Raw genomic sequence first — 11,768 nt, forward strand, 5'->3', positions numbered from 1 at the left:
GTTTACATGTGTTGGGATTAAAGACAAAAGCTGTCAATTTGACTCAAGAAGAGAGGATAATTTCTTCTACAGATTATTATGTACATGTATATAAAGATTTTGTATATACCTTTGACGTAAACATCATTATGGCATGTAATTATGTTATGGTGATATACATATAAGTCATTATTAGCACACTTAACCTTTAGCATGCTAAATTAATTGTCGTCTGCTGGAAATGTTGTCTGCTAAAATTGTAAAGTTCATTCAATTTGCTCCAAAATTGGAAGAAATATTGTAAGCGTAGCAAACAGCTTGGAACCTAATCAGACGCCGATTTAATCGGCGTCTGATCTGGTTCCAAGCTGTTTGCAAAGGCTGTTAAATTCGCCTGCAGCAGGCTAAGGGATAAAGATTTCTTATATTGATATCATAAATGTATGATTTAATTAAACTAGTAAAATAAACCTTACCCTGGACAGCGCATTCTTCTTTTTCTAGCAAATGTATAAATAAAGTTTTTAACAACACAACATTTTATTTAGCAAATGATAATCAAAACAAAAGAAAGTACTCTTGGTTACCAAGAAAAACACAAATAAGGGTTCGATACAAACAGAGTTATCAGACGAATCCAAATAGGCTTCAGGAGTTACATGTCACTGTGTCCTCTAAGCTACGTAGATTTCCCGGAAGCACTGAGCATACTACTCACGGTCAAAGAGTCATGCATCGCAAAGTAGGCATGAAACAAAACAGGAACTGTAACGGAAAAATATAAGACGGGTTGCTTCGAAAATCCAACAAAAGTATAAAAACAAATAAGAATCCATCCGAATATTTTACATGACACACAATCCTAGTAAATTCTCATTGCAACAATTGCTGTAAATTCGGCACCACTTAGCAGTTATGATCTGTATTTTTTGAGTATTAAGTTGAAAGCGAGTATAAGTGTTTATTTAAGTCAAATATGTCGTATTTAATGAAATGCAGTTTGTACTCAATTTGTGCATATTTCATATTAAGAGCATTAAAGCATCGGAGTTGCCGTACTTATAGATAAAACTACCTTATCTAAGACTTTTAAAGAGATTAATGTTTACTTTTTAAAGCTTATCATCTAAAACATTGTGCTATGACGTCTCATCGGTAGGTCGAAACCATTAGGTCTTACTACTTTAGTGATGAAATTCTCTATAAGGTATGCGCCACTAAATTATATCAAAGGCCTCGCCACAGCAATTGTGAATTGAATTGCAGGTTGACTTGGAACTAATAACAACAGTGAATGGCGTTATATTAACAAACTATTATGGTGTGACTGAGACATTCGTTGATAATACAAAGTTGATGACTTTTACCCTGGAAGGTTCTTATTCGTTCAAACTAGAATTTGGTACCTCGCTCAATGATATGAAGATTTATAACCAAAAGGTAAGCAACAGCAACAACACATGTTTCTGTATATTTTCAAAGCAGACTCCTAAAAATGTGATTTCCACTAGAACAGTTTAATATGTGTATGAACAGCCAGCTGTTCTAATTCGTGTTATATTTATGCGTTTTCAACAAGAGAGCATAGAATTATTTGTGTAACATCCTAATTAAAGAGAACAGATCATCCATTGCAAAGCTACATAAATATATTTCTAAGAATTACATGATCTTTGTCTTTTCACCACTGCAAAAAAAACTACTCTGGAAATAAGTGATTTGTCCCCCACCCCTGTGTCAAATGCTGTCAAACAGCAGTTTCTTGATGGTTTAATTTGCTACATAAAGGACGTTTATAAGCTGTTTGTTGGTTTCACGTACATGTCACATAGTTTGTTGCACCAACATAAATCTATAATATCTAATCTGTAACGTCCCTGTAAGAGAAAACATATCAAAGCTAAAACATTGTTGTATCTTAATCCTTTTATAATAAATTCTGTAAGAAGGCCATTTGTAAGCATAGAATGCAACAAAGCATATTGAAATGTAAAGTGTAACACCCCTCACGCCCCTAGCACCGGCTTAAGTGGAATTCTATTACATAGATATTGAATGGTCTACATGATACCAAAGGACCAAACAAAAATAATTATACTAAATCCAAGTACGACGAGACTTTTTATGGCCATAAACACGACACTTAAACATTGTAATTGTGAAAGTTAATAAGATATGTACAAAGATCTTTTGGAAGCAAGCATAATAGTAGTTGACTCGGTTTGCTTAAGTCTGTTCATGAAAGGTAATGTAAAGTGCAACACCCCTCACGCCCACCTAGAACCGGCTTAATGGACACACTATGATCTCAAAAGACTAGAAAAAGGGGATATTTTTACGGTTCTAGACGGCACTTAAAGATTGCTGTTTACATAGTTAATAAAATCTGTAAGTATACAATACATCGTCTGGAATCCTAGAATGAAAAATTACTCTCCGAAGATGGCCGGCATTCTACTTTTTGGAGATATGGGGAAGATCTTTACCATAATGATATGATGATGCCCTTTAATGAGTGAAGATATTACGATGATCGAATTCTTTACAGTGTGCAGATAAGATGAAATGAAGCTGCTGGTCTCATACGCTAAGTCCAAGTAAAACAAGTTAATGTTTAATAGTCACTAGTAGATCGCAAGTTTGTATTACCACTTGAAAGGCCAACGGACTGGGTAACGATGGTAAAATGCAGAGATCTCATTCATCGATGAATGAATGGCTACTTGTGTTTAATGAAATATATCGGAAGATACTTATTCTCTTTTACAAGTTTTTACATGATTTATATTGACAGAAATATATAGTTGATTTAATATTTGGTTGCAAATTTTCATATTGTCTTTTTAGGCGTTTATTGTTGACAGATCCAAGAATTTAGAAATACCACAGACATTTCTATTGAGTGAACCCATTACAGCGAAATATATTCGTTTATATCCTACACCGTTTGTAAACACGAGTGCACCGTGCATGAGATTTGAATTGCTAGGATGCAGAAAAACTGGTATATCAACATTGTAATTTAATTTACATGTTAAAATGTATATATTAAAATTGATTGATTTTATGTATTCTTTATTCTTTTTAAGTTTACAATTCCGTGGACGAGTTACTAGCCACCCTCCCCTTTGTTTTGATGCAATTTAAACATAGATGCATTGATATAACGTCTGTCTACTATATTTTACACAATACATGCGCCGTAAAAGACCTATTAAAACTGAAATAAAGTATAGCAAGTATAACAGGGCCATGTTCTTTATATATTTAATATACCAAGTAGAGTAATTCTGTGTCAGTAGACGTATAATTTTTCCTTCATGTTTAATTGTATTAAAACACGATTCTGCTCAAAATTATTCTTTAACTGTCTTTATCGATGCTGCCGACGCAAAATTTTTAACATATAATGTACGCAATATCACCATATCATATGTGAAATATACATTTGATCAGACTTTGCCCCTTAAAAACTTGCAGATTTTGATGCGACGAGAACGTCACCTGTTCAAACATCTATCGTCGTTATTGTACGATTTAGTTATTATATAGAACTTTCCAAGTATACATATTGATCAATGAGAAACAGAGAAAACAAATCATCTATTCATGTGCGTATGAAATGCATTATTTATGCTTCCTATATGAGATGAGTCGGGTTCCCATACAGTTCAAACACATCTCGGTATTTAATACCACAAGATACTTACTTTCTTAAAATTGATATGAAAGTCATCCTCAAACCTTTCATAAGGCTGAAAGAATTTTTTAATTCGGACCACTACTGACAAAAGATATGGCAGTTTGAAGTTTAAAAAAAAGGCTGATAATGGAGTGCGTTTATGACGTCATTTATACACAACTGAATTCTTTACTTAGCAAATAACTTCTTAAATAGATTAATTTCATATGTTTCTTAAGTGTAAAACATGGTAATTTCTTTCATCACAGCTGAAAAAAGTATAGAAATTATTTAACAGAAATAAGTAAATACATTTAAAATATGTATTTAGAAATTAAGAAAATCCGCCATTTTGTTTTTTTGCTGCCATGGAAACAAAATGACCGTCATTTTGATAAAATATATAAATGCTCATAACTTTCTCATTCTTAAACCGATTTTGAAAATTCTTTCACTTCTTTAAATGATAAAAGAAAGCCTAGCAGATGGATTTAACATGAGAACAACATTGCCTTTACCTTTAACTAAAAGCACCATAGCCCTGATGAGTTGACATAAGCGTTTATCTTTAATTCATATTGGATGAAATTTTGTTAATGATTTTGTTACCCCATTCTTTGTTCTAGAAGAAAAGAACGTTGAAAATTATGGAACAACAATTGACCAAGACTGGACTATTTTCTTTGATGTTCCATATATACCAGTTTACGATCCACAGATTATCAACAGCTTTGGATATCCGACAACATATGCTCAAAATACATTTTACAAATGGAATATAACTTTGACTGATGGACCTGTCTTTTTGCAATTTTTGGATATATCACTCCGCGTTTATGAGGTGAGTAATATCTTCAATCATGTTGGTTTTGAGCATTATGGTGGTGACTGGTTTGTTTCTATCTACTTTATATATATTATGTCTCACAAAGCAGCAGTTTATCGCGTGTACTGTAATACTTGCGGATCAAAGTGTAAAAAACTCAGACGCGAGTTAAAAGAAGATGTTAGAGTAAAAGTTTATGTTTCAAGAATGCTTCACAAATTTTGTAGAAGTTTCGCAAGCCATCAATATGTGAAATGATTTTTAAGCAATATCATTGTATATTAGAATGATAGTAATAATAATTTACAATAAATACTACAATAAAAGTGACTTGTCGTTGAATAAAATTATTGTTTTGAGTTAAGATATTAGGTGCGGATATAACAAAACGCATCACTACGATATAATTTTGTTCAAGATAAAATCACACTGTTTGAGATGTATTATTTCCTATCTAACACGATGCTAAGTATTATTATGAACAATCTTGACGAAACCCGCCAAATGTTTGCCTGTTCCGTCCGTGCTGTTGATTTTTTTTCAATCGTGCAGCTACGAAGTTTGACGCTATGGCGTAATAATGGTAACGTGCAAACTGTGCTTTTGTAAAATATAATACACGCTTTCAGTTTACAAGAGCTTCAAACGTAGTCAAATGAGTGACTAGTTTTGACTGAGTATGTTCATGAGAGCGATGGAATATGCAGTATCCGTTGCAAAATATAAACATTTAAATGTCAGCTTTTTATAACGCTTGTTTTCATTCAATAATCTGATTAAATCCGAAGGAGGAGACCCCCACCCCCAAACCCCATTTTAAATCCTCCGGGAAATCTACCGTTACCTTTTTATGTTTTCAAAGTATCATATCTGTTATTACTGTAAGAAACTGACCAACTGTGTATTTGTATTTCAGGCGTCTGAATTTCAAAACAACATGGGTTGCAGAGATACCATCATCGTTTCAGGAATTGATATCATTAACCCTCTTACTTACATCAAAGAATATTTCATCTATGTGAGTGAACACATACCAACGTTACTTGGACTCCATAAAATCCGAATGCTCTTAAATAGTGATGATAATGGTAGAATTGTCGGAGTACCTCAAGCCGACGATGCGGGCAGTCCTGTTTATCTCGGACTCTTGTCATGTTCTAATGGTAAAATGACGGAACGAGGGCGTGGATTTCGTGTATACGTTGTTACGTTAGGTATGCATATGTTTTTAAGACTTAGAGCTCAATTTAGCTGGTAAATAATGCCTTTGTTCCCATGCCTCCGTCGAGCAAATGCCTTTTAAAGGCAAAGAAAATCTCCTATATAAGTGACCCTACCCCAAATACCAGACATTTTAATCTCCAATAAACAAGATCCTGTCTGGTCCAGTCTGATAAGGGTCCATAAAGCCCCTGTAGACTTGACATGTAGCCTAACTATTGTCAAAGGTCAGAGGATCATAAATATTATTGATATGTACAGATAAATTGGTTATTTTCTGTGTTTTGCATTTTATTGATTGGAATGCATTTTTTTTGTTGTTGTTTTTTTTTTACTAATTTTGATTGTTCAGTCATGTTGAGTAATGTATTGACCAATTAAATTACAATTCTTACAGCAAAGCAATTCTCATCCCTTTTAGAAAACTCTCACCTTTTTTTCTTTTCATAAAATATTTTTAAAAAAATATTGAAAACGTAATAAGAGAAATGACAATTTTTTTTATTTAATTATTATTATATTTTTTTATCTCTGTAACAAAATAAAACGAGAAATATTGATCATTGCTGGATTATAAGAAATTAAAGAGGCGTTCAGATGCATTTTCAATAAATAAAAAGGAGTATGGACAGAAGTAACAATATATGGGCACGATTGATGAACAGAATGTTTGACTAGAGACCTTTCTAAACACACACTATGAAATGTGAAATGTGTTATGTGAACTGACTTATAAGAAAACTTCATTAATTGCAGATAATTCTGATTATAGAATAAGAAATTGTGATTTGGGAATATATAATTCCCCTTGTGTGGCCAATTAATACAGTTTCTTTTATTGATAATAAAATCCAGCAATAAAGAGATATCATTGTTCAAAATACACATAATTCATTATTTATAAAATCTAGATTCCTGCATGCATTTTCTTTTATTATAAATAAAAAAATCAAGCTATGATGAGATATAACTGTAAAAAAAAACTTGATTAATTAAAAACATAACAAAAAGCGCTGTTGTATCTTATCACTTTGTTTGTTTAGCCTTAATTTAATCATGCTTTCTAAACTCGATATAAAGGTGAGAACTGGTTTGCTATAAAGGTGAGAAATATCATCTGCAATGTACAGCACAGTAGCTATACAGTAGCTTATTATGATAAACAGAAGCAAGTCTATCAATGGTCCAGTCTTGTATATTGGCCATTACCGCCAATACGCAGACCCTATCAGCCCCATAATTAAATGTATGATTTCTAACCTGATTCATAACATAACAACACATCTGCATTAATAGCATTTATTTACCTTGTCGATGAGTGTTCGCCTCTGTCTTATTTGCTGTTCGAGTCCCTGCTTCCGGTTGTTACTCTATGGAATTGAAAATCCCAAATATTTGTGGAATTTTAATGGACTAAGTTATCTGATTTATCATTCCCTACCGATCTGCGTACCTTACCAGGTAAGACAAATGGACTGAAATTTAGATGTCGTGTCCGAGTCAGAGGCGGGTGTTGAGTCGCCTGCTAGTTAAATAATGGACACATATTTCTTATATTGTTCAGAGCGTGGTATCTGATATCAAAATAGGAATCTGGAAGTCATGTTGTTCACTCAGAAATCTAACATGATAGCACTTTCAGAAGCGGTGGAATAGGGCCATGGAAGGACTAAATACGATCCATGTAAAATTTATATTAACATATACCCATGTCTCAGCTCCCTTTAAATTTTAACGGAACACCGCATTTATTTATTCATTTACCTATTTATTTCTTTATCTATCTATTTATTAATTTATGTCGGTCATTTTAATTTTTATTCAGCCAACCAGCCAAATAAGTATATACTGTTCTTATATATGAAACATAACTAGGATTATTAGCTCTACAGAGAAAAAAACACGCATTTTTCGTTCATGCGCCATGTTGCCACTCAAATATTGTGGTCCATAACATGTGCATATTTCTCAACCATTGTACACTTGTGAAGCAGAATCCCATGCAAAAGGGTGTCTTTTAACTCTCTAGTTAGCTTCATAATTAGAGACTTACATGAAACTGCATCCGTCTGTGATCTTTTATTTAAATAATCTGATTCAAACTGTCACAACACAACTTAGTTACTTCTGTTTACAACCGTTCGTCTGCCTTTTTCTTTTCTTTTTCATGTATTGTTTTTTGTTGTTGTTTTTTTTTTTAAATAGAATAATAAATAGTGTGTCCAGTTTTCATTATTTGACTGATATGATAGCAAATAGGACAGTATGGACTTTAAGTATATTTATGCGGGTATCTTTACATATTGTAAAAATTGCAAGTAATCCTTCTAGTAAAGAATATAAATCGTTTGAAGATGCCTCTAAGTTTTTATACTAGCCCGTCATATGTAATCTATGTTAATTTTTGATTCTGCTATAATATCAAACTCTTAATTTAGTCGACAGTTGGAATATTTCCCTTAAATACAACATAGGAATTTCTTACAAAGTATTTTTGGTACTTTTCCGCAGCTCGATTCTGTTGTCTATCAAGCACATCCGAATAATGTTTCAGTTTTGCAATGTCTAATCATCGCTCATTACTTGCTTGCTTAATAAGTAATACTTAATTCAAAGATACTGTAAGACTTTGTCTTTCAATATTATGCATAATATTAATAATTAGAAACATTAATACTTAGGTCGACGTTCCCTTTTAAAATCTGCAACGCGCTAGCTAACAGAGACGCATTCAAAACGTTTTGATTTAGATGCAGGATATTTTGTAATTAAAACAACTTTTGCATTTTTCTCTACACAATATCGTAGAAAACATAGATTATTTCAGACCTACCGGTATGTTGGTCACCTGACGAATACATTTGTGAAGAATCTTCTATGGAACTGATTTCGCCTAGATTTCTTGGCATGTATGACCAACTTGACGGGGGATACAGATATTATTTGATGTTTGATTCCCCTCATCATGATATTATTATGATCAAGATAACAGATTTTGATATCAGCTGTCATGCAGGTTAGAAAAGATTTTTTGTCCTTTATCATATCCGTTTTTCTCATGGTACGTTTTCTTTCTATGCCCCGAAACAATCGACGTCAAAGCATTTAAATGTAGTTTGCTACAGTAGTAGCTTACAGGTATTTATGACTTTTTGCATATGTTTTCGTAATGTTTGCCCTGCCTGTCAAAATTTCTCTGCAGGATAAATAAATACTTGCATGATAAATATTGGAATAAATATGCAATGCATACGCTGTATATCAAATTGTATCGGTTTGTAGAGAGAGCAACCTAATTTAGTTAAAACTTGTAGCTCAAATCACAAAATTATGTATAGTTATCATTCATTTAATTGTGCATAATGATTGCAATAAAAAGATAACCTCCAATATTAGAGTTGTACAGTGATACGATCACCTTTTCTTTAGTTTGTATTCATTTGTTTAAGCACGATTGTGATGAAAGGTTTAAGCTTATTGGAACCACTCTCGAGACCGCTTCCTGGGATTATCAGTACTGGTGTCATATGAGGAGTCATTGTCGTGACCCCAGTGGGGCTCGAACCCACGAACCCTGGATTGAGCGGCCGACACCTCGTCCACTAGACCAGCGCTCTACTTTTCACTATTTCTTTGATATGGTAGAAATAACTGTATTTATTTTTTAATTGTACTGTTGTAACACTTGATTACTTAGGAACTATGGAATGGCCTTAATAATTGTTCTCATAATGTTATTTTTCAGACTCTATATTTCAAATTTTGGCTGATCCTGAAGATATACAGTACTGTAACAAAAATGTTGTCTACGAGGAGCAGTTTTATATGGCTGTGCTCTCGTTTCAAATTACATATTTTAAGTTTACATACACAACTTGTGAAGTATCTGTATTTCCTGAAGGATTCACATTGATATATAAAATGATACCGGATGTAATTTCAAATCAAGGATTTGTCGAAGAAGGTACATATAGATAATTTTCTTCTGGTATAACGTTTCAACAATGAAGTATATGACCATCTTGGTTTAATTCTGTACAAGTTAAAACACTACATCGCTCGAACAAATTAAGACTTTTAAACTTTACCCTGCTAAATTTTTAAAATGGACTTGTCCATCATTAAATTTTGGCAGTACCATTCATTATTCCAAGGAGTGTTCACTGAAAATTTACAGACTGCATAGGGAACAGTGCAGACCATGATCACACTACACGGATGTGCAGGCTGATCTTGGTCTGCACTGATCGCACAGGCAGGAGGTCGCAAATGCAAAATAATTTGCTGCCAGCTGGGTGGAGATTAAAACGTTACTCATATAAACCGGAAGCTAAAATGTGTCACATAATTTCGTGCTGCTTCAAGTTCTTCGACGCATTGAAACTAAGATGATTACTCCATTTGTATTTTCCATAAACTTTTAAAAGTGATGGTTGGAGATTAGTGAGATTACAAATATTAAGTTGAAAAGGACGATGGTATGTAAGTAGAAAATGAGGTTACATGTATGGAAATGAAAAGGATAACAGTGTATAAGTAAAACTATCAGTATTGATGGGGGAAAAGTAAGACTTCAAGTGAGGTTCGTTCCAGTTATTGAGCAACTAAACGCTATGTCATTTCCTTTAAAATGGTTTGTTTTGTTTCATGTGATGCTAGCTTAGATTTTGCTCCGTACATACAGAACTGAATAGACCTTTCCTAAAAATAAAATACACGTACGGATAATGTTGTTTATCTTTCAGACAGTCGTGGGGTTATTACAAGAACAGGTAATGTTTTGCTTTTGATTAAAGTGAGCAAATACATATAATTAACATGGCGGTGTGAATAGAAAAGAATTAATTATTCAACATCTGCAGATTACTGAAATCGCTCAAAATTGATACTGCTACTACGGTAGACGTAGAGACAGTTTGTTGGCGGTTTTTCTTAGAAGTATATTTCATTTTCAATTTAAGATCCATTTGACCTGGTAATTATTTATGAAATGTCTTCATTGATTGCCAGGTAACTTGATTTATATTTTGTAGAAAAAAACTAGGAACAAAACCATATTGCTAGCTAATCAACATTTTCATGAAATCGTATAGATTTGATACATGTTTGAATAAATGATATTTTCTTCATTGTTAGTTTGCTCTGACGAATTCCAGAAGTGTTACACTCTGGCTATGCAATTCTTATCAGTCGGAAACTATTCTTGGATGGCGTCTGCAAATCTATGCAGGGAATCTCACAAGAGATTAGTCACCATTAAATCTAGGAAGGAAATGAATTATATCAGGCAGCTGATGATAGACATATATAGTAAAAATTATACTATGGCAGAAAGCTATGTCTATGAGCACAATCGAATTGTTGAAAGCTTTATAGGTAGGTATTGAAAAATTTGTAACATTTGAGAGAGTGGTGCTAAAGAAAGCATATTTAAAATGAGAAAATTGGATTAGAATTCGTAACCAGTCCTAAATCAAAAAAAGGGTAAATTAAATGTAACATTTACATTAATGTTTCCATACTTTTGCATAAAATACAATTTGATCTACTCGACTTTCGTAAGAGCATAAACACTACTAAACGCCGTTTGCCAGTTTCAGTAATATCTTTTGAGATATTGGTGAAGAGTTTCCGAATAAATGTGACCTAAATGTTGAATTTTCGTAGACTAGTATGTGAAATATGATTTAGATGTTTGATTTTTCGGGAAATAATAGATTTTCATGTATCGTCTTTGCTGTTTCTTTGACATGAAAGAAACGAAAGGGTTTTGCAAATTACAAATGCCTGTTCTTACAATTATAATTATGTAAATAGATATTCAGGTATATACAGTCTTAATTCGTCAGGTTTACGGCGGTATGTTGATTCGTCAGGAGTGCACCACGAACACTGGATTGATGGAACACCACTTACATTCACTGCATGGTATGCTTGATATTAACTACATGTACAAAGTTAACTATCTTTACGATATACCTAAATCGTATTATTTATTGTACTGAATATAGACCTTTTGTACTCTTCTTGACAAAAAACGTCCTGAGTTATTTCAATAGA

This window comes from Mercenaria mercenaria, chromosome 14 (genome assembly GCF_021730395.1).
Source record: "Mercenaria mercenaria strain notata chromosome 14, MADL_Memer_1, whole genome shotgun sequence".
Lineage (NCBI taxonomy): Eukaryota > Metazoa > Mollusca > Bivalvia > Venerida > Veneridae > Mercenaria > Mercenaria mercenaria.